This window comes from Pseudonaja textilis, chromosome 6 (genome assembly GCF_049901715.1).
Source record: "Pseudonaja textilis isolate UNSWEBS1 chromosome 6, rPseTex1.2, whole genome shotgun sequence".
Taxonomy (NCBI): Eukaryota; Metazoa; Chordata; class Lepidosauria; order Squamata; family Elapidae; genus Pseudonaja; species Pseudonaja textilis.
The window spans coordinates 16,571,485-16,596,595 of record NC_141995.1 but is presented as its reverse complement, the minus strand read 5'-3'; the positions used below and the strand labels follow the sequence as shown (position 1 = coordinate 16,596,595).

Below are 25,111 nucleotides of genomic sequence, written 5' to 3'. Positions count from 1 at the left end.
CAATATTACACTTTGAAGGCAAGGGTACAATTGGGTGGTTCAGTGTTCAGCAGTGTATTTCACCAATTACAGTTTTGGTATATCACCTATATACAGTATTTCCCCCCAACAATACTGGCTATTCTTACTGGTAATATACAAGTTATTTGTTGTGATGCATAGTCTTTGAGTGTTTTTTGGGTACTTGATGTAGAACAGAATATGACATATTATTGACAGTAGCTAAACCAGCATGTTTCACCTATAAAGGAACTTGACTCCAATTTCTTTCTACAGCTGATCATGATACTAGGACTAGCAGACCTGAAATAGTACTGTTTCTATATTAACATGTCCATTGTCACCATTGGATACGTTTGTTAGTAGTGACTGATAAGAAGAGACTTTCTGTAGCTGTGAACGAGTCTTATATAATTCCTTCCCAACCCAAAAGTTCATTGGACCCCCTTGAGTCTTTCTTTTAAATATTAGAGTTAATTACAAGTATTACAATATCTGACTGTTATACTTATTTGTGCCTTGGTTAATTACTGTGGCTCATTGTTTTTACTGAATTTGAATGGTTTACATATTCAATGTATACACTGAATATTAACTGAAAGGGAGATATTTGAAGGTCCATCACATTGAAAATGGCAGCCATTATCTGTTGCGTCACATGGTACAAGTAAGTTTAATGGACTGAGTTGTATACAAATGATTAGCTTTTGATTGTAAGAAAAAAACTTATCTGCAGTGCAGATGAGTTACATTTTATATAATGTGTGTCTTTGTGCCACCTTGCCACAACCTTTCATCACACAATTAATTATGAGTAGTTTGGGATGTATAATATAAGTGTCTTTGAATTCTAACAGTATGTTTGTTTATTTATTTATACAATTTCTATAGCCACCCATCTCAATCAGCAGCTCATGTAGTTCATACAGCTCTGGGCAGCTTACACAATTCTAAAACTATAAAAGCAATTAATGTAATAAATAAACGGATAAATGCTTTTGTGTGGAATGACCAATGGCATTCACTAAAAGCTGATATTGAAGAAAATGCGCTCCATTATTTTACTTTTGCAGGTTCCTATATTTTTGATCATGCTACAGTTTAAAAACCAGTAATCATTTATAAGTTTTTATGATCAAGCTAGTTCAATAACTACAAGCAGTTTTGAACATCTGTTAAGAAAATGGAAGAACTATATAACATATACAGATATCAAATGCCTTGTCAGTTTAATACATTTATTATTTATCTGTTTCGTTTGAAATCATTTTAGCTGACATTCACCTTTATTCTAAAATGCATTTGGTAGCATACTTAGAACTTTTAAAACTTTATGCACTCAAAAAACTTTCAAAGAGGTACATATGAATATAGAAATTGTCAAGTCTAATGTTTATCAGTATGATGAATTCATTGAAATACTGGTCACTTAATTTCTCTCTGCTTTCTTATCGTTAATGGCTCAGACTATTTATTCCCAATCATGTCCATATATCTTCTGCTAGAATTATAATGAAATCATTTTGTTGCAATTTAAACATGTCTGAATACTTGACAACAAAATTTAGGGGTGCTGATTGTGTAGCACTTTAATCAGCCTATCCCTGCAGTAATCTTTTCAACGATCATACCACATGAGAAGATACTTAAGTGCCATTAATTGTAGAGTAAAACTTTGACAGAAATTTTATGCTTTAGATACAGGACTTGATTCCGCCCCCACCCCCCGCCCAATATTTTGGATTCTTTGGTCAATCAAGGGCTTCTGATTATGAGAAATGACAAAAGATACAAGAATTTTGGAAGAAGTACTATAAATTAAGTCGGGTCACTTGGTTCCAAGACAAGACTCACTGAAAATAAGAAGAAATATTTTTATAGGCTGTAAGTCATGTAGAATCTGATTCTCAAATGTATTAAGCCTTTAGAGGACTGGAGATATACGTATATGCATACATATCATAGTGGCAATTGGTTATTTAATTACAAGTTAGAAGAAATACAGACCTTTTAAGTGTCCAGTTCTTAAATCATCTATTTGGAAATATGTTTTTGTATAATGTTTCTTTTGGATTTTTAAATCTGGAAGTAAGACCATCTTTCCAAACCTGGTGCCTTACAGTTGTTTAAATTTCCACTCTCCTAGCCAGAGCTTAAGTTGTATAACCTAGTTCATCCAAAAGGCACCAGCTATAGGAAGCTATAGTTCAGGTCTCACTAGGCTCAAGGTTGAGTCAGCCTTTCATCCTTCTGAGGTGGGTAAAATGAGGGCCCAAATTGTTGGGGGAATATGCTGACTGTAAACCGCTTAGAGAGGGCTGTAAAGTGGTATATGTGTCTAACTGCTATTGCTATAAGAAGACTGAAGTATCTAGAAATAATGATCATAGTCCTGGGCAAAAGTATTTGTTACAAAACTGGTGTATGAAATCTGGGCATAAAAAAGCTGTATGATCATTATTACGGCAGCTAAATTCTACATAAAATCCCAACTTTTGCTATTATCTAATGGTCATCTGGAATTTTTGCAGCCTTGGTCTGAGAGCTGTATTACAGAAAGCTATAAGAGAACTGATTTCACTTCTGCTCTGCCATGCCTCAGCTGAGCTACAAACAAAGGAAATATAGGACAGGAAAGGGCAGGGTGGGGTAGGCAGGCCCAACTGCTGACTGGCGCAACTGGATTGCTAGAACTGGTGTGTGTGTGTGTGCGCACGCGCACACACACACACATATATGTTTTCTTGTTTTCACGGGTATTTATATGTATGGTATTTAGGTTTCTTTGGGTATTTTCCCACATCTTAATATTTGTGCTTTTAAAATTATAGTAACGTTTCGGCAGCTGAGTTCAGAGTTGCTTGCAGTGGGGACTATCAGGTTTCACACCCCTACTTGGCATTAAATGACAAATTCTCCAGACATTTACACTTTTGTTCAGCCCTCAACAAAAGATGTTCAGAAATGATACAGATATAGATATAGATAATCAGAGTTGGAAGGGACCTTGTAGGTCATCTAGTCCAACCCCCCGCCCAAGCAGGAGACCCTACACCATTTCTGACAAATGGCAGTCCAACCTCTTCTTGAAAGTCTCAGGTGATGACACTCCCATATCTTCCGAAGGCAAGCTGTTCCATTGGTTGATTGTTCTCACTGTCAGAAAGTTTCTCCTTGTTTCCAGATTAAATCTCTCCTTGTTCAGTTTCCATCCATGATTCTTTCAGATTAGGATGTTTACTTCAGACAAGCTTTAAGCACAACTGATTGCCAGCTGCAGTGCAACGAAGTCAGAAACTTTATATTATGCTGCAGGATTTAAATTTTAGGGTGTTTTAGAGATATTGGGATGGTCTCTTGATAGCACTGGCAGACTGCTGAGAAATGTTTGTAAATTATAACAGTTCTCCCTAGTCTGGAAATCACTACTACTATGATATTAAAAGAAATGGGAGATTTTCAGAGACCCCCCGTTTAATTGTCTTAATGGTGCTTCCCCCCTCTCAAAAGTCAACTGGACTTTCTTAGTTTTTTTGGTCTCCTTTGAAAATATTTTGCTTCTTATCTAAGAAGCTTCTTTAGTTCTAACTGACTGGTGTGGAATGGAAAGAATTATATGAATCTATATAATTTATACAAATTTCCACAGACATCTCTCTTAGTTGTGATTAGGCTGCCCCTCCTTGTTGTGTCTCTTTGGACACAATTCTCAGGTTTATAGAAAATGAAGGAGAAGTGAAAACTGACCCAGTCAAGCAAATGTTCTTTGTTCAGATTTCTAATGGCTGACTCATTTAATGACTTCGTGGCCAAAATCACCTTTCTAAAAAAAAAAAAAAACTTTTGTTCAATTATCCAGCCTCCGGCTAAATTTCATCAACTGTGCCACTGTATAAAAATGTTTTTATAGCAGAACCTCTCTCTCTCTTTTGTTCTGTTTCTTTTAGAGATTCAAATGATTACTTCTATTTATCAAATTTCAACTTATCAGATGCTTTAGCGATTGTTGCTGTGCAAAGTGAGAAATTACACATTATGATACACAACAAACCATGATACAATTTGCTAGGTTTTGTGTTATATGATGAGTGAATCTAGTCAGTTTCCGTTCCTCTGTGATTAACTTAAAATCAGTTTTCATTGTTCAAAATATAAGAAGTCAAGTCAATCCATTTTCCCACCTCTTACAGTTTTTTTTAAATACTCAATGCATGTTCCCCAGTTTCACAGTGTATGCCATGTCCTGGCTTCAGCAAAGGGAGAAAATGCCCATGCAACTGATAGGCAACGTGGAGGCAGGATGGAGGCTTTTGTGAGAGGGGGTGAGACTTATAGAGGTGATGGGTGAGGAAAAAAAAAACACATTGTGGAAGTCTGGAGTGTTTGGAGCAGAGCATTTGCAGTGAGGTCTGAGAAGACAACAGGAAAACTTGGCTGAAGAGAGAGCAGCAAACGGTCAGGGGAGGCAACAGAAGAGCTATTGGGAAGCAGGAGAAAGAGTGTTTGAGCATGACATCTTACTAGAGGTTGAAGAGAAGACAGCCTATAAATAAATGCCACTGAATGTCTTGAAAAGTAGCAAGGGAAGACCAGAGACTCGGTCAGGGACACCCTAGACATTGCCAAAATCAAGAGTAGGAATGCGCAAAGCCAAGATCTGAAGTTGCTTCCAACAAGGGAAGGCAGTCCCTGCACAATTTAAACCTTCTCCCTTCCAATTGTGCATAGCTCAGGCTTTCCTTGCTTTCAGTTGCTAATAATGAGGCATCAGGCTTGCTTGTAGAGTTAGCATCTTACTGCTTGCTTATGAAGCATTTAGTTTGAGGGGGTACAGGATTTTCAGACATGGGGATTTACTTTGCTTCTTGTCACATGCATTGGCTACAGAAGGATAATTGCTGACTGATGAGGAACCTGGGAGGGTATCAGTGTTGGATTCAGTGAGTGCAATGCATAATGCAATCTGATCCACTTGGGTCTCAGACCTGGTTCTGAGGCCATGGCAGTATAGCTGTTTTTCTCATATTAAGCAAGTCTGTGAAATTGTTTGTTCATTTGCTTGATTGGCCTATCTAATACACAACTCACAAACCCTCATTCAGCATGGTTCAAAATTATGACAGTGCTAAAGGGGACTTACAACCGGTCCTCTAAGTTTCAACCATTGCAGAATCCCTGCAGTTTGCAATTTGGTACTTGGCAACACCCACAGCTACAGCATTTCATACTCATGGAATCGCCATTTGTGATTTTCCTGCTGACTTCTCACAAGTAAAGGTAGCAGAACATTGTAATTTGTTCCAGATCCCATTACATTTTCACCTACCATCCTGTACAGGTAGTTCCTGATTTATGATTATAATTGAGCTTGTAATTATGGTGGCAAGTCGTCAGTCATAAGTCATCACAAGATTAGGGTGATCTTTGGACAGTTTTTGTGGTAAGTTTAGAATTAAATCAACTCAATCATTTGTTCAGTAGAAAGCTCTTTTTCAAAACGCCTGATATAAGTAGCTAGGCTAATTTGTATTCTGAACGTGGAATGTATTTTTAACATTTTTTATAATAAACCTGTTACTATGATTCCAGTTGCACTTTCTTACCAAGCAGAGTCCTGGTTACCCGTGATCTGAACATCATAATAAAACACCTGGATGAGTGGAAAAGAAAGAAAGCCACATTTTGTCTCTGTTAGAGCCATTAGCTGTAGTCAAGGTGCCTTTCAGCAGGAAGGGATGTCAGATAGATAACATTCACACCATCAGAGGCACCGGGGACAGCAAGAGACAGAGTGCACTTGGATACAGGTGCTCCTTTTCCAGAGCACTGGCAAGACAAATGCACCTATTGTCATCGCTTCCCTGCCTCCTCTTAGCCATTAATATGACAGCATTGTAATTGATGGCCTGACATGGGACCTGCTCTGAGATTTCTTTTCTCTCTTTTGAAGTTACCCCATGTAGTTTTCGGATATCACACAGTTGTCCAGTGTGTCAACCGATCTGTCTTCCAGTTTCAATCTATCTCATCCTAGCAATGACAGAAAATCATAGGTACTTGTAACAAGAAAGACATTTATTGTTGTTGTTGTTGTTGTTGTTGTTGTTGTTGTTGTTGTTGTTGCTGCTGCTGCTGCTGCTTCTTGATGGTAAAAGGATTAGCAACGATGCCCTGCACGGTATGTTACACAGTAGTGTCTAAGTTCAGAAAGATATTTATCAGGGTAGAAAGAAATCTCAATGTAATTTAACTCATCAATCTGTCATGACAAGATATTTTGCATTTTAATGACCTTTGTCTTATTTAAATGCTTTCTGGATGCATATCCAAATTGGGATGGGGTGAGAAAGAGGAAGTCCAAAAGCTGTGTCAAAATAGGTATGGGTTACCTTACTCTGTCAGAATGCATTAAACCAGTGAGATTTTTCTTAAACCACAGAGCGATCTATAAGTGAAGGTGTGAGAGCGATCTATAAGTGAAGCTCCATTCTGTTTCCATTTGAAATGTTAGGAAAATACTGGATTTGTGAGAAATTAGCAAGCAATGTTAATGGGGCCAGCAGGGAAGGTCACAAGGTCACAATCCATGTGATGTTTCGCTTAACCATGGTATTTGCTTAATAACCTTGGCAAAAAAAAGGTTGTAAAAATCAGGTGCAATCATGTGATGCCTCATGTAATCACTGTACCACTTAATAACCAATTTTCCAATCTCTATTGTGGGTGCAAGTCAAGGACTATCTGTAGTTTGAAATGTTAAGCATTTCTGCTTAAGCAGAGTATTTCTTGATTGGTGAGGGTGTTTTATCATGAACAATTGCACTAACATCCTCCCTGTTTTGTTTTGTTTTTTGTAAATCCCATGTTATCCAAGTAAGTGTCAATGTAATTGCTGCTAATAATTGCTAGTAATTTAGAATAATATCCGTGGGTTTGCAGTTACAGTGGTGGTATTATAAATAAATAAGGGCTTTGTTTTATATTTCAGGAAAACAAAAAGTACTATAGCAATAATATGTGTGTATCTTTGTATGTGATGCATGAGGGATAGGCAACCTTATAGGACCAGGATTTTGAAACCATGTTTTAGACATACATATACACAAAGAATGCTATGAAAGAATTTCCATGTCACAAAGCATCCACATACCAGAAGATGTTTTCCACCATCTATGGGACTTTATTTTGGTTCATAGCACTGCTGTGAATAAACAGCACTTTAGAGACTGGTAGTTTGGCAGTTGTCAATTTCTTAATTAATTTAAATAATCTTTTAAAAAGTCAAATGGAACATGAAGTTTGCTTGACATCATGTATCTAGAGGCAAACTGGTACAGCCTGCTCCTGGTTTACACAAACTACTGTACTGTAGATTGCATTACAATTGTTAAGTATTCCTGAAGTTCGGGTGTTTGCAGACTTTATTTTACGTTTGAAAATTAGCTTCAAAACAGCTGTAAAACATTTTTTGTTGATTTTGGTTGGCTAGCTAGCTAGTTCTCAAAGTAGTTTAGAAATGCTCTCCCTGGAGTAGATGTTTGACAACTAAATATATTTCACTTGTTGACATCTGGAACCTGTAGCAATGCTGGATAATAAAGCATCTATGGAAATTGACAGCAGGTGCCTGGATGGAATGCTGATTTGGATCAGATGCAAATCTTCAGTGATGAAAGGCTAATAAAGCACTTTATTCCAAAAGGTATTATGTAGTATAAATTTTAAACTTCTTCATAAAATTGTTTTAGGTCTTTCCATCTTCCATCCCAAGGTGGATATCTCTAATCATGCATAGCACTTCGGAAAAAGAAATACTGACATATAGCATCTCTGATTTACACTTCATTTTGTACTTTTAATATGTTGAAGAACTAATTCTAGATTCAAACATTTCTGTACAGTCATATGTAGGTATTTAATGTATTTAAGAATAAGAATTCAAAACTGTGATTGATAAATAACAGGTCAGACACAAAAAGACTTTCTTTTTAAAAAAGGAAACCTATTCATCCTTTTTACAGTATTAATTAGAGGGATACATTCTGGCTTTTCAAAGACTAAGTGGTATATTTGTCATTTGGAAATGTTTTGGCAAAACAATAATAATAATTATCTATTTTATTTATTGGTTGTAGCTGAAACTGTAAGAATAGCCATAGAAAGCTTGGAAGGATTGTTTCTCAAATGCCCATTTAAAACATCAATTATCAATTATAGTAGAACTAAAAATAAATGCAGTTATCAGATGTTTGTGTGTGTGTGCACGCACCATTATGCACCATTGTACCAATCTAGACTTCTGACAAATCATTAGATAAGTCCCTGCAGTTTCCTTGGCAACATTTCTGGAAGTGGCCTCTTCCTAGTGTCAGTGTTCCAGCAAAACCAAACTCCAGTCAAAAACTCCAAGACAGGCATTTTCTCAAAGTTTCCTTTTATTGGAAAGGTCTTACTGGCACATCTGGGAAAACCCGAATCTGAGAGTTCTGGATTTTCCTTCACTAATTAAAAAAATACAAGTCCATCTCCAGCACCCATCATTCCATCACATGCCCCAATCACCATCTGTCCCAACTTGAGACATCCCTTAAACTACCCCTCATCAAGGTGCAGAAATAACATGACCTTAACTGCAAAGAAGAATGCTATTATGTTTAACTACATATGCTCCATGAAATCTCCCCTCCTAATTGCTCATGCACAAGAATATGGCAGCGTGAACACTTCTGGTACTAATATGCTTCCAAATTTGATACCTAGGGCTTGTAGATAGGGACTGGCCCATGGTCATCCAGCTATCTTCATATATGGCCATTGGCCATTTTCAAAAAAAAATTTAGACTGAGCCTAGTTACCAATATTTTGTATAATTTGGAACAGAAGAACTTGGTCAGAGTAACAAGAGTGTTGCGGTAACTAGACTATGTGATTGGAATTAACAACAGCATTGTTTGCATTATTTATATTAGAATTACAAAGCAGTTTGTAAAGTTCTACAGCTTTCTTTTTTCTTCATTACAGTTTGTAGATAGCTATTGCTTAAGCTGCCTCTGGCAAGTAAAGATTAGCTGTAGGCTCTAGACAAACCATTCCTGGAAGATTTAAATAACCACTTGTCCAGTTCATTTGGTAAGAAAAAAAATTACTCCAGATGACTGAATCAAGGAAAGATTACAAAAGTTTGTAGCAGTTATACTTTTCCTTATGTGAAAAAAGTTCACATAATAGTTACATTTCCATCATTAACATCATTTTGAGAGGTAGTAACTTTAATCACATTATTTATAAATCTGGACTAGTCAATAATTCAGTCTGTAACCCTGAATTACTTTCATGCAGTGAAAGTGGAGTTCACATTTAATGATACAGATCAACTATTTATATTTTTAGGGAGCCAGTTTGGTCTAATGGCTAAGGCAGTGGGGTAGGAGGGAGGAAATCCAAGTTCTATTCTTACTTCAATCATGGAAACCATGACCTTGGGCAAATCACTCTCATCAACCATTTCTGGAAAATGTTGCCAAGAAAACTTCATGGATTTGTCCATGTAGTCATCAAGAGGCAAGACCCAAAGATCCTATATATCTATGGATGCAACAGTTAGCAGTGGTGGTATTCAACTAAAGTTGCCACTGGTTCGGTGGGCATGTCTTGGTGGCCGTGCTTTGCGCAGAGGCATTCTAACTTGCCTCCTGCAAGCCTGCACGATGCTGGTCACTGCAGCAGCTGCTGCGTGGCGCTTTCCTGTGCCTCGCAAAGCAGCTGCGCTTTGACTTCTGGCCATAAAAGTGACTATGGGAGCCTGGGCGGGTGGGTGGCCAAACACAGAGCAGCGAAGAGAACTGGTTCGGTCTCCACTGCTCATCGCTCTCCAGAACTCTCCTGCTACAGGCTCTCCAGAACTGGGCAGAACCGGTCGAATACCACACTGAACAGTTGTAATCAGATAATTAGGTGGAACTTGCCACTCTAGATTATAACACTAGTATAGTTGTTTTCTGTCTCTCAGACCTCCAATTACCTTGTCTGAGGCTATTGCCACTACTAATTTAACATATCACCTATAAATCACTAACATAAAAAGGGCAGAGGATCATCAGCTGGATATACCTAGGATGGCAGCTGGGCCTGAAAAAGACGATTCTATGTTTTGGATCACAGAATAAAGTTATAGCAGCTGTTTTCCCACTACTCTATTGACATGTATTCCCCTTTCCATTGTGTCTCTTATTCTAACCCCTGTGTTACTTAAAAGTATATATATTTATTATTGATCCAATAAAATAGCATGTTGTGCTTCTGTATTTTGGGGTATTTGAGAAAAACTGGGAAGACTTGCTACACAGGGAGAAAATTTCCTTTCTGTTTTGCTATTGTCTACCATGCCTGCTGTTTGCAATGTTGTAAAGTTATTCTGACAAGCTTGATGTATGCCAGAAATCAGCAGGTCCACTGTCAGGAAGATTATTATTATCCCAATATAATAAAACACATCTTGAAAAATACCTATAATATTAACTTCTTTTTTCCTGGCACCAACAAATCCTTCTCTTTATTTTAGTACCATCCACTAGCACTATGGTGTTGAAGGCTTAGCATTTTTTTTCAGAGTTCTTTTTCTGGACCTTTAAAATCTGCAGGAGGCACTTTACTTGTAGATGAAATGTCGCATAGAAGAATTCTGCCAGGGGCATCTTCCCTTTCCCTTCCTCCGAAATTGAAGATGAGATTTCTGAAAGTTCAATCATTTAATGTTTGAGGCTTTTTTCCTCCCATATTAACCAGTAATACCTGAATTTACTTCCTCAAAAAATAGCGTTTTTAAAATAATGGCATAGGAAAGATGTTGAAGCTGACACTTTCGGGCTTGCTCTGTTGATAAGGAAATGCAAAGGATGTTAAGTTATACATTTAGTTTTGAGAAAAGGTCCATATATGCTCTGGAAAAGCCAAGAAGAGTTAATTAAGCTATCCATCTACTTCCGTCACTGTTCTTTGAGTTGATTTGTTTGCTGTATGGGTCCCTAACCAGGGCTGACATCTATACTTTAGGGATCCCAGGTAAAATATACTATCTTTGTTCAATTTTAAAAAAAGATTTACTAATTTATTTTTATATACAATTTCTGTAGCCGCCCATCTCAGTCAATGACTTTGAGTGGCTCACAATTAAAAGCATATTATATTGCAAAATATATATTATATATAAAGCATATTATATTACAATTAAAAATACTAAGAACAATTTAAAACAATAAAAACACTAAAAACATCCAGATTAATGTGAATAGAGTAGGAAAAGCTCAAAGGTTCTCCAATATAATCTCTTGTCAATGCAGGAAATCTGCTTCCACAGCATCCCTGTTCAATCATATCTAGTTAAGCATCCCATATAGAGCAATGTCCCCCAACATTTTGGGCACCAGGGACCGGTTCTGTGAAGAAAGGATCTTTCCGCAGACCAGAGGGCACGTGGTTTTGCATGCTGCCTGCACCTGCGGATGGGGATTTGGTTGTTTGCATGGCCCAGTTGCTGACATGTCATAGAACTAGTTCTGGTCCATTGACCAGGGGTTGGGGATCCCTGATCTAGAGATGTTTGTCATTTACTTAAGAGCAGGGGTGTCAAACTTGATTTCATTGAGGGCCGCATCAGGGTTCTGTTTGACCTAGGGGGTCCAGGGTGGTCATGGCCAGTTCAGTGTCACTCATGTTGGGGGCACCTTTGGAGGCCTGAGCACTCTGTCAGCGAAAACGGACCCCTGAGCTCCATTTTTGGCTGCGACAGTCTCCTGCAACCTTCTGCCAGCAAAAACGGAGCTTAGGAGGGCTGCCCTCCTGAGCTCTGTTTTCACTGGCACAGGCACCTTGGGCCAGTCCTTTGCTATTTCCAGGGTGGCCCTGCGGGCCAGATCTAAACATCCCATTCCCCCGGGCCTTGAGTTTGACACCCTTGACTTAGACTGTCTATTCTAGTTTATGTAATTCTGGTGAGATGAAACAAAGTCAAGACTGTACATTATCTAAAAGTAGGATCCAAGCATTGAATATTGGGATACAGATTCAGTTGTGCAATATAACACTTCCGTGTCTTAGATACTCAATTACTAGCAAAAGGATTTGGGTGGATAAGTAGTGGCTTTGTTGCCCTAATATTAGAGTTGCCTTTCCTTCTCCCTACACCTGTTCTTTTTCAGGTTTCACAGAGGGATGTGAACTTGAGTTAGGAACCATATTATCCAGGTATCAGATATGGTTTTGAAAAGCTACTGTTTTGTCTAACTCTAACAGATATATTTAAATTTTATATACACTCTGTATAAATAGTGGGCAAGCTAAGAATACTATATCTCCTGCAAGCTAAGAATGCTATAAAGATGATGAATCAGAATAAATTGACATGCTAAACAGTTGCCTGAGTAAGGCTGGTTTGATACCCCATGCTTACAATCGTTTGCTTGGAGTTTCCATATTTCAGATAATTCCCTGTATTATACTTCACAATTTATGATTAAATTCATCAAAAACACTTGTCTTTGAAATGAAAAGTCAGAAAAATAAATGTTCTAGTGCTCAAATAAGAATTTTTCCCATATATTAATATGAATGATCCATTTAAAATAATCTCATAATTTCTTATGAAAATATTTCTAGGTTTTTACCTAACTAATATGTCTAATATGTACTCTCTCTCTCCACACATGCACACAAGGAGAGGGGAGGGTGGGAGGGAGAGAGAGAGAGAGAGAGAAATATTTATACACATACACATATGCAAATAGCATCTGAATTTAATAACTGGAAAACAATGGATAGCCCTTTGGCAGTGATGTGTTTTTTATATTCTCAGAATTGCTTCTGAACATGTGTCACAACAGTAATTGCCAACAGAATAACAACAAAAATTTATTACCTTGCTTAGTGGCATAAATATGAAATATGATGCTAATTGGGTGTTGCTTCCTGGATAGTTAGACATGCTGAAAAAGCACATTTACACTTTAATAGTTATACTTTTATAGACTACAAGTAGGGAAGTCCATTTTTTCCAGAGCTTGCTCTGGTTAAAAATTGTTACACATGAGACCCAACATACTAAGAGAGTAAGGTTTTAATTATCTCCCTGTTGCCAGAGCTTCGACTTTGTCTGGTTGTGTTCACTGTGAATGTACGAAGGGAGATTTAAAAGGAGATACTGTACTTTCAATTATAATATGATGTGGATTGTCCAGATTTGATAGCTAAATACTTACAGTAATATCAAAGCTAGTTTGGTCTAGTGGGTAAGGCACCAGATTAGAAAGCAGGAGATCATATATTCTAGTGTTAGCCATGAAAACTAACTGGGTGACCTTGAGCGAGTCACTCTCTCTCAGCCCAACCTACCTCACAGGGTTGTTGTGGAGAAAAGAGGAGGAGGAAGGTGTGTTGAATAGGTTCACCACCTTGAGTTATTTGTCAAAGTAAGAAAGGCAGAATACAAATAAATTCTGGTACAATTTTTCTGCTTTAAGTGTACTCTCATAGAATCTCAGATTCATAGAGATGGAAGAGACTCTAGAGGACATCTAATCCAACCCATTGCCCAATACAAGATCCACTAGAGCATCTCTGAAGGATCCAGTCTCTTTGAACAAGAACTCACTACTTAGTCTGTCATCCTGTTCCACTGATTAATAGAGTAGGGTCAGAAAGTTGTTCCTGAGCTTGAATCTACACCCTGGTAGTTTTAAGTTTTGATTTGGATTCTGGGGCAAAAGATAATAAGCCCACATCTTCTACTATATGACTACTACCTACTCTACTATATTTTGATATTTGAATCTTTTGATATTTGAAAATAAACATGTTTTTCCATAGCCTGTAATCTAAACACTTAGATGCTTTACTGTAGCTATTACTCATTGGGCTTATTTTTCAGTCCCTTACCATCTTGACTGTTCTCTGAATTTGTTCCAATTTTTCACTACACTTTTCAGTTGTGTTGCTTGGAACTAGGTAGTGTTCCATCATCACCACCACCCACTGTAGTGAGTGATTATAACACATAACAAAGACCAGTAGAACAATTGCTTCCCATGATCTGGACTCCATAATAGAGTAACAGAGTTGGGAGGATCTTGGAGGTGTTCTAGTCCCCCTGCTCAAACAGGAGACCCTATACCATTCAAGACAAGTGGTTGACTAGTCTCTTTTTAAAAGCACCCAAAACTTCTGAAGGCAAACTGTTTCACTGGTTGATTGTTCTCACTGTCCTATTGTTCTGAATATTCTTGTTAATGTTTCCTAAGAGAACATTTACCTTTGTAACAGCTGCATCACATTGTGGTTCATGTTTAAGTTGTAATTAACATACAGATTTATTCCACATTTGCTAGTGCCAAACCAGGTTGTGCTCTTTCAGAGTTCTTTCCATTTCAGAACTTTATATTTCTTCCTGTTCAATTTCAGTATTTCTCAAAGGATTACCAAAAAGAAAATATAATGGAGTCCTCTTTAGTGTATGCTCTTGAACAGCAAATCCTACTTTCAGTGTAGTTCCTCTTAATAACATTTCCAATGTCTCATAGTCTCACTTGTCATTCCTTATGCTGTCTACTAGTAGTGTAAATGTTATTTGTTTCAATTATGTTCCATTAGAAATGGAATCTTACATTTTAAAAATAAATGTTCTAAATGCTGTACTTTGTTATACATTATCTTTACTTTTTAGTCAGGGATAAGTGCAGTTTTACAAAAAGAATTTTTAGTAACTACTTTCCTTTGGACATTTACTGGATTATATTACATTGGGTTTATATGTACTAGGAACGTTTCAATAATATAAATGGCTCCAAACTTTAACTTTTATATAACACTTCTGTAACAGCTTCATGAATTGGTATCCATTAAAACCTTATAAGCACTAGAAAATAAATCACGCAATGTTATATAGTCACATAGAAAATATTTTTAGGAAGTAATTTGTGTTTAGAGATGCATGGTACAGGCATTTCACGTAAGTGAACAGTTTTATCATAAAAATGCTAACTTTTAAAAATCTGTATTTTCCCCAGACTTTCTTTTCTGTTAGTATCCATGTCATATGTTGTTGTTGTTCAGTCACTTGAGCTTCCTGTTCCTGTGCAAGAACATGTATTCTATTGGTTCCCGTGGTGCCATGTACAAATCCTAGTAGTTTGTCTGAGCCAAGCTTGGTTGAAGTTTGGCTGATGCAATGTCCTTGGGAGATTGTGTAACTTAGTGAGCTCTGCTGCTAGTAGGTTAATCCTATTACGTACTGGAGGGTCATGTCTTAATCCCATCACCCTAAAGCTGAAGGTCTTTTGTCTTGTAGATAGGATGCCCCAGGCTTTCTTAATGGGCACCAAATATCTGTTGGGGGCAGGGAGCTGAAGCTCTGAGTTTCTGTCTCCCTTAAGATTTTTATTTCTCTTTTAGGAGAAATATTTTATCCTGCCTTTTAAAGTATTCCTCAAAATATTTCATTTTTTTTAGGACAGTGATGGCGAAACTTTTTGTTGTGGTGTGCCAATAATGTGTGCACACGTGTGCTGGCACCCACAATGAAATGCACCCAGCCCCCTGTGCATGCACCACTCCCACCCTGCCCCGTTACCTGCACTGTGCATGTGTGTGCCTCCCAGCTGATTATTGGCCCATATGAAGCCATTTGCGCCCTCCCAGAGGCTCAAAGGAAGCCTCTGTAGCTTTGGGAGGCTGAAAACGGGCCCATTTTGGTCCTTGCAGTATTTCTGAAAGGCCCGTTTTTCGGCCTCCCGAGGCTGTAGAGGCTTCCCTCGAGCCTCCAGGAAGGCGAAAACAGGCCGAAAATCAGCTGGGAGGCGCGCATATGCTCAGTGCGGGTAAGTTTGGCTGGGGCTCGCATGCCTGCACAAATGGCTCTGCATGACACTTGTGGCACATGTGCCATAGGTTCACCATCACGTTTCTAGGAGGAGGGTGGGTGCTAACTTTCTACAATACTTAAAGAAGGAAAGTTTGCTGAATTAACACAGAAAAACACAAACAATTGATGAATAGAACGATAACAATAAGGGAAATTTTTGAAGCTATTAAAAAGTTTGTCCCTTTGTCTTGAGCATTTAAGTTAAGTATGAGAGTTAGAAACTGAGGTTCTTTTAACTTTTCGAAAAAGAGTGGGATGTGATATTTTCTTCTTTCCTGGTCTCTTTTAAACTTGCTGTACTTTTCTGTGAACAAAAGAAATCCTTAGTGATCTAGGACAAAAGCAAAAGCAGTGAAATAACAGGCTCTTAAATCTTGAAATAGATTTAATTTTGAAATGTAACAGTTTGATACATTTGAACATTTACCTGTGCACCTTTGTATTCATCAGCCCCAGGTGAGATGAAATTGTCTACAATAAAAGACGTAGCCTGCAGTAAATAGGAAACATACTAATTTTTAAGAAGCATGCACATGTACTCCACAAAAACACCTAAAGTGTTTTCTTTTTTAACAAAATAGCGGGGTTTTTGCCAGCCTTTGTAACACAAAAACACTTTTAATTATACATGCATTCAAGCAGCTGCTCTAACACAGCAGTTTTGCCAGTTTTTGTAGCCACAGATGTCCTTCACAGCCAGCTGTGTTTGTTTAGTTTGAAGTTCTGTGTCATTACTTGTAATTGTGGTTATTTTAGCCTCCAGCCTCATTTTTTTCTTTTTAAATAAGTTCAAGATTTTTCTGCTTAAATGGAGAGATGTACATCTTTGTTACTTTTTGGGTGATTTTGCCAAATCTTTTTGTTAAGCATGACAGTACAGAGTAAACAAATTAACAAGAGAGAAAAATCACAGATATAGCTCACAATGAATGGAGAAAAGGAAGATGCATGGGACCTGCCCTGTATGTATCTGTTTGCTGTAGTAGTGAGCAGCCAGCCTGAGCACTTTGGCATAACTAGGCTCAAGCCTCTTGAGTAATGGCTTTTATCAGTTTTCTTTCAACTTTAATTTGACATTTACACAAAAATTTACATTTTTCAAAGCACATAACAAAAAGTGTCTGTTAGTAAAAATAGTTTTTTAAAAAAACTAATAGTACATAATAGAGAAAAATGATGCCTTCAACAGGATAACATTGCCAGCTATTATCAGCTATTATGCTTATAATCTTAGTTGGGAACTGAAGACTGACATTTGAAAAATTTGTGAAGTTGGGGAAATTATAATCTTTTGGTTAGAGGGAAAATGTTAGTGCTAACTATCCTATACCATGAAGAAATGTTTGAATCCATATAGCTATTCATCATTACCATTTATCTCTCAAAAATAAATATGTATGGAAGGGCTTATATATTTGGACGATTCTGACAATTAAAATATTTAATTAATAAAATATAATTAAATGATATGTAGAACTCAGGGCAGAATGCACCCCAGGTGATAGTTAATCCAGGAATTATTGAGATCCCACACTTGGGTATTTTCATCAGAGTTGCTTCGCATTTGAGTTATCTTTGTTGCATTATTATCATCATCATCACCATCATTTGATCTTTACACAGAGTCTTTCAGATAGTTGTGACTGGATTTGATATTTTTGGCTCTCAAATCCTTCTCAAGCATCCAAGATCAACTTCTCCTCCTCCTCCTCCTCCTCCTCCTCCTCCTCCTCCTCCTCCTCCTCCTCCTCTATTTTCACTACACTGCTGATAAATAGATTTGCTAAAATGATACAGAACTCAAGATTTTCAATCTGGTTTCTTATAGCAATAATCCACTCTTCTAGTTACTCTAGAAAAGATAATTAGTACAGTTAAGCTTAAGAAATTAATACAGAGAAGAAGAGTGGCGTGATGGAATTCAAAATTGGAAAAAAGATTTGGATATATTCAAGTATTCTGAATCTTTGTTCAAGTTAGATTTGATGTATTAAACTAGACAAAGAAGAAGAAGAAAAATTTCTGAACAAGCGTGGAAGACAAGTGAAATGAGATCCTAGAGAAGTAGCTGACAGAGAAAACAAAACCATTGGAACTGATCTTGTGCTCTTCTTTAAACGATTATTTGGGGTGGCGGGGTGGAAGCATACATAAATACATACATATGTATCCATCATCTTATTTCCTTTCAGTAAAAGCAATGTTATGCAAAACATAGGTGAAATAAGCAAAATAAATGTGTAAGATAAGAATGGAAGAAAAGGAAAATTAACTAAATCTAGTTTATATCAGGAATATTCATTATACTTCCCATTCCTTTCTATACTTTCAAGGGATGTATTTTATATGGTTTTATACAATCAGTGCAACACAATGGGACCTTTCTATTTAAAGTTATCGGCATCGCAGGGCAGGATGGGGCAGGGCAGGAGTGGACAGGATGGGAGAGGAGAGGAGAGGATAAGATTTGAGACTCAGGCACTTCATGATTTGAATTGCAATTGGCAACTGGATATGTTTTGACATGGAGGACTGAATTGGACTATGTTGTTACAATCTACTTGACTCCTTAGCAACTGTGTCTGCAGCATGAAACATAATATACTTCAATCCTTCCCCTTTATTCTGTCTTGGGACCAGCATGCAAGTGCATGGCTACCTTTTTCTACATTCTGTAATTGTCATTCTTCTCCAAAGCATTGGAATAAGAAACATTGCTTTAGCTCCAGATGATTGTAAAAATATTAGCTCAGATAGGCTTTAGACTAAGCTGTAGGATATATTGGTAGAATCATGCTGGTTACATTCCGTAAACAATATTGGTCAGGATATTTCTGATTATTCTTCTGGAATTCTTAACAGCTTTTGATATCAGTAATTCACCTGGGTTGCTGGGATGAGATGAGGCTGGATCTTTATGGAATCAGATTTGACCTGAATCCCTGAAAAATAGTTCTGTCTTCATGCAGTAGTGATCTCACAATGTAGTAATGGAAACTCCTAATTGATGTTCTAGTCCAGACAAAGGATTCAATGTTTCTTAGCTTATATATCAAACTATTAACAGATATACTTAATTGACCAGGAAAGATTGTAGGAAAAGTGTCTCATGGTGCAACAGTTTTTTTCTTAGTGTTGGTTTATTTCCAGGTACAATTCAAAATGTGGTTGTAACCTACAAAGTCTAATATTAATAGATTAATATTTTTCAAATATTAATCTATTTGAAAAATATTCTTCCATGTAAATTTGCCAGATTTTTGGGAGAGACCCCAGTTTTCCTTTTTATTAGAAAAACTACTGATAAGTAGTTTTAATCTGGTAGGTATTGTTTCCCCCTCATAGGTGTGTTTTGGCATGTGTGTGTGTTTGTGTAGGCTTTAATGCTTATTATTTTACTTGTATTTGTGTTTTATTGTTAGCCATCATGAGTATCTTCTTCACTTGATACACAGAACAATACCAAAGAGGTTACTATCTAGATATTCAGTCACACATCAAAATGTCTTGTAGCAGCGTTTCTGATTTTGCAGCCATCTATAACCATGTTTCCAATTTTTCATCATCAGTGGCTTGAAGTGCTCTTTGATGAGAACAGATTGCTGCTGTTGTTGAATTTTTCTTTCACTGAATTCATGCTAGCAGATACCTTATACAGTGATGGCAGCTGCTGATGTTGACCAGCTAAGCCTAATCATGATTTTTGGTTCATTGGTCAAATGTGGAACAGATTTTTTTTACGCAGTAGAAAGTGAAGCACAGTCCTTTGCTAAATAAGAATGTAGTAACATCACTTATTAATGCTATTGTTATTTCCCCCTGTCAGAATAGATCATTCATCACATTATTAAATCACTTGTCTTGAGCACCCTTTCATTTCATGTTGTTTTAACAACATAGAGTGTCTAACTATAGGCCTGCTTTGAAGTCATTTAATATCAGCTCTGTTATCTTTTCAAGCATTGACATTAATAGACATTAGTAGTATAATGAGTAATTCTTAGGCTGTACCTATCCATCTTGAGACTTTTGAGGCTTACATCCTTAGACTGTTATCTTTAGAGATGAAAGGTACATGGTTTTATCTGTATATAATAAGGCTTATTGTACTGGTAGCAAAGAAGCAAGCTAACTTCTCTGTGCGCATTTTAGAGTTCAATACTTGTAGATCAATATAGCCAATTGACTTAAATAACCAAGACTCTGCATAATAAGGAATCTAATTATGTTTAAAACAAGTATGAAAGAAACAGCTAAACATCTCATGTTGCCAACTTCCATAACTAGATAGACAACCTGTTAGTTTAGGGATATGTCAGTGAGTGTTCAGAAGCAATGCAATGGGTGAAAAAGTCCATTAACAGTCACACACATACACATGCACCTATATTGTATTTGCAATGTCAGGCTCATGGTTGGTTGAACTGCATGTGTATGAGGAATTGGCATGTCCTCTCCTAGTTTGATTACAGAATTTCCCAGGTGTGTTAAGATACTTTTATGAGGTTTTTACAAATATAGTTTCTCATATTCATAGCCATTCTGGATGCCGCCATTGATACAGAGTCAGTTACAGGGATATCCGGAACATTCTGCAATATAATTAATTGGCTCAACTTGTTTGTGTCTCCTGAGGACATGGGCAGGACCTTCAGTGCTGCATGCCATCACTTTTCCTCTACAGCAGGGGTGTCCAACCTTGGCAACTTTAAGACTTATGGACTTCAACTCCCAGAATTCCTCAGCCAGGCTGGCTGAGGAATTCTGGGAGTTGAAGTCCATAAGTCTTAAAGTTGCCAAGGTTGGACACCCCTGCTCTACAGTGTCTCTCTCTCTCTCTCTCCATCTATCTATCTATCTATCTATCTATCTATCTATCTATCTATCTATCTATCTATCTATCATCTATCTATCTTCTAACCTAATCTAACTTAATCTAACCTAATCTAACCTAACCTAATCTGAGAGATTGGTTAAAGCAGTAATTATTAGACCATTAGAGGATCCTTTGGAGGCAGACTCAATAGTTAGAAAAAATATTGATTTTTTTTCTAAAGTTGGATGATTGGGTAAGAAGATCATGTGATAGCTTTTCAACTATAGATAGTTCTGGAGAAGCAGATAGTCCTCAATTCACAACAGTTCATTTAGTGAGCGTTCAAAGTTACAACAGCATGGGGAAAAAGTGACATGACATTTTTTACACTTACAGCATCCCGAGCGCCATCACTCTACTAAACAAATAATTCCCTCAACACTGTCCAACTATTTAAAAAGTCTTCACTACTATTAATCTTCTCATCACTCCTTATCACCCATCCCCTCCCACTTGTGACTGTATGACTGTAACTTTATCACTTGTATCCTTACGATTTATATTGACTATTTCCTAGTATGATTTGATTGCTTATTGTACCCTATGACTATTAAGTGTTGTACCTTATGTTTCTTGACAAATGTATCTTTTCTTTTATGTACACTGAGAGCATTTGTACCAAGACAAATTCCTTGTGTGTCCAATCACACCTAGCCAATAAAGAATTCTATTCTATTCTGTTCTGTTCTATTCTATCCCCATGATTACATGATAAAAATCCAGATGCTTGGCAACTGACTCATGTTTTATGACAGTGGCACTGTTCTTATTGGCCTCCCTGCCAATTTTCAGTGCCATCAACCATGCATAATAATATGGAAAATAATATGGAAAAAGGCGATATTATTTTCAAACAGCTATTTCTTATCTCTCAGCACATTTAACTAGTTTGTCCTTGAAAAAGATACTCCAGGACATAGCAATAGTTAAAAGATACCTTTCAGGGCTCCATCCTGTTTCCAATGTTTTTCAAACATCAGGATAACTGGAGCTGGTGCTTTCACAACGTTGCTGACATTAAAATGAAATTCTCTGTGACATCTTTAGATCATGATGTATTTCTTCTTAATATCATCATATATTAGGTATGGATGCTAAATTGAAACTGTTTCCAGCCAAAATGGAGGAATTTACTGTTAAATGTCATAGTTGCAGAAGAGTAATAGTCTTTTCATTATTTAAATTGCTTTAATTGTCAATGTATTGGATTCTAATTTTGATTTTATTTACTATTGTAAGATAAGAAGAGATAGAATAAAAAATTATATCTACTACCAGAATATCACAGTCATCATTTTAGCACTATTATCAACTGAACCAATTGATAATATCTTGATATCTTTAGACTGTTTATTTTTAAGCTTATTGCTGCTAAATTTATGGAAGCTTAATGTAGTCTACAAAGATGCAAAGATGTAATATTCATTCCCTGTTTTATTAATTTATATTAAGATACCTCTTGCATCAAGCATTTAAGCTTTGCAAATCACTCCTATCTGACTTGGGCTGTCCTTTGATAAGATTTTTGTTACAACACAAATCAAGTACTGGGACTATTTTTAAGAAATAATTCAGAGCAAATTATAATGAACCAGCACATTTTTTAAAAAAATATCATGTGGAAAAATCAGGTGCTGAATGCTGATTTTCAGATATATAAATAAATAAAATATTTAAAAGTAATGAATATGTTTATATAACGTTCTGTTCTATTTCTCTTTGCTTACTTAATGTTATTGTGATGCAAAGAAAGTAAACTGTCAATAGAGAGGATTATGTGGTTTTTTTAAAAAAATATGACTTTGGACAGCTCCTTTTTGGAGAGGAGCAGTAGTAGTTCTACGATTTATTTTCGGAGCATGCCTTTTTGTCTAAAAATATGAATTGTTTCTTTTGATGCATTATGGGTTGGATGGATTCATCATTTTTTCTTTTTCATTCCACCTGCCTATCTTTGTATGTAGTATTTCAAAATAAGCAAATGCAAAATCAAGGAATAAATATTCAACCTTTCTCACAGTGCACCGTCTTGCACTGTCAAAATGTCACAGGTTAATGGTAAAACGGAACTTCATTTATCTTATTCTGACAGCTCAACCAACCCAACACAATCTAACAACCACATCTCTCCTGGGTCAGGTGATTCCTCCCCTCCCAGCCTTTGCTTTTCTTCCTTTGAAACTACTTGAAACAATTCAGTGATTTTAAAGAATTCAGGTGATTGTTGCCTGTTGTGTTTCTTCAGTTGTTTCTTCAACGGGGTAGAGAGGATGGAGATAGCCAGGAGAGAGGGAGATGCTAAATTATTTATGCAATGAAATGTTTCAACATGAAGTCATTGCTATTTTAAAACAATGGATTTTTAAAAACCAGGAATTACAGGGAACACCGAGAAAAATGACCGTTATGTATTTTTAATTTCCAGATCTTTCTATTATGCTTCTTTTATTATTCATTAAAGTTAAAAGGCTACTAGGTGGAGTTCCAGCTAATTTTATCCTGCAAGACTGATAGGATTTTTAATCAAAGCTGCCTGGGACAGGATAGTAAAAGAATTGAAAAGGAATGTAATGCAGAAATTTGCATATTTGGCTATCAGAGTAGTGTCATTGACATAGGCAAATAATTGATAATTCTTCTTCCACTTTTAAAACCATGCTCATCTTCTAATCCAGTTTACCTTAATTCAGCATGTAGACTGAATACATAAGGAAGAGTTTACAGCATTCTCTCACTCCCTTGCATTGTCTATACTATCCCTTGCATTTACTATACTAATTGTTACAATTACAACAAACTGTACCCTATAAGAATGGTGTTTAGGTGAGGAAACCAAAGGTAGGTCAAGGCAATATGTTAAACCTTTAGGGAATGTAGTCATCCTGATGATGACAAAATTGTGGGTAACCAGCAATCATTGCCCAGAATAATGGCGGTTTAACTTATGAAAATCAAGTTCCTGTTCAGTATTAATAAAGTATTCCCACAGTACCAGTAAGAACAGTTTGATAATGGAACCAGTAACCCAGAAAGTGTTGTTTGAGTAGAGGCTAGGTAATAACTTATCTGGCTTCCATATGAACACAGTTTCTGGGTAATTTAATTGAGATTTTTGCATTGAACAGGCTGAACCAGATATAGCCTAAATGTCTCCTTCCATCTGTATGAAAAAGATGAGTGGCTTCAAGTTAGTCTTAACTTCAAGCAACTGCCTGGAGAAGTCCTTCCAGATTTCTTGGCAAGATTTTTAGAAATGGTTTGCTTTTGCCTTCTTAAGGCTGAGAGAAAATGAGAAGACCAAGGTCATCCAGCTGGCTTTGTGCCTGAGGCAGGGTTGGAATTCATAGTCACCTTATTTCTTGCCTGGTACTTTTAACCATTACATCAAATTGGCTCTCTGCCTACCTTTACATTAGAAATTCCTTTAGAAAATGTTCAAGCTGGTTCTAAATGCCTTCCTTATTAGATCAATGATGTTTTTGGTTTGTATGAATCCCACAGCTTTATATAATAGGTGAAAGTGTATAATTCCCCTCCCCTCTAAGAAATTAATTAGGGCATGGAAAAAAATCTGTTCTATAAAATCTTTTACCATGTTTACAGTATTTGTCTTAAAACCTAAATTTATGCCTCTGTGGACCATTACAGAATTTTGCTGATAACCGTATTTCATTTTGTATTTTCTCCTTAGTCTCGGCAGGCAATATTTATGCGGTACCGTGTTTCAAAACTGCCCCCTGCCCCCAATATAAACGTTCAGAATGATGCTGAAATTAGGAATAGACATGCTACTGAAATAAATGTAAACATAAATAAAACCAACACAGATGGCTGACTCTTATGGCTTATATAATTAATAATGAAGAATGGAAGGAATATAACACTAGGTTTCAAGGTGATGTCATGTTTACAGTATATTTTTAAGTAATTTATGTTTGCTACAAATTGGATACATTTTCTCTGCTGAATGGCAGCTAATAGAGATCTAGCATAATGGAATTTTTATGACAATAGTTCAAGTAGCTTGAAGTATAATATTTCTGAAGATTGGCACAGTAATAATCAGTGCAGTCATTAATAAAGCCTAAACAATTAATAAATCAACTATAAAGAAATGCTTTTATTTGTTATGCTTTCTGCAAAGTGTTCTGCTATATTGTAGGGCTGTTGTGAAATTAAAATGGCAGACACATGAAGTTGCGCTTAAAAAAAATGGTAATGCATACTAGCATGACTGAAAACTATTTTAATAGAAGGAAATATATGTAGCTCGGGGTTGAACTGTTGAATCCTTGTTGGAGTTGGTAACTTAACTATTGGTAAGG

At 36.6% G+C, this 25,111-nt stretch overlaps 1 protein-coding gene across 2 annotated transcripts in view; it reads left to right on the top strand.

Annotated features, from left to right (window-relative positions):
- The window catches only part of STPG2 (sperm tail PG-rich repeat containing 2), a 182,090-nt gene that overhangs the window by 117,338 nt on the left and 39,641 nt on the right, over positions 1-25,111 (top strand). The window lies entirely within an intron of this gene.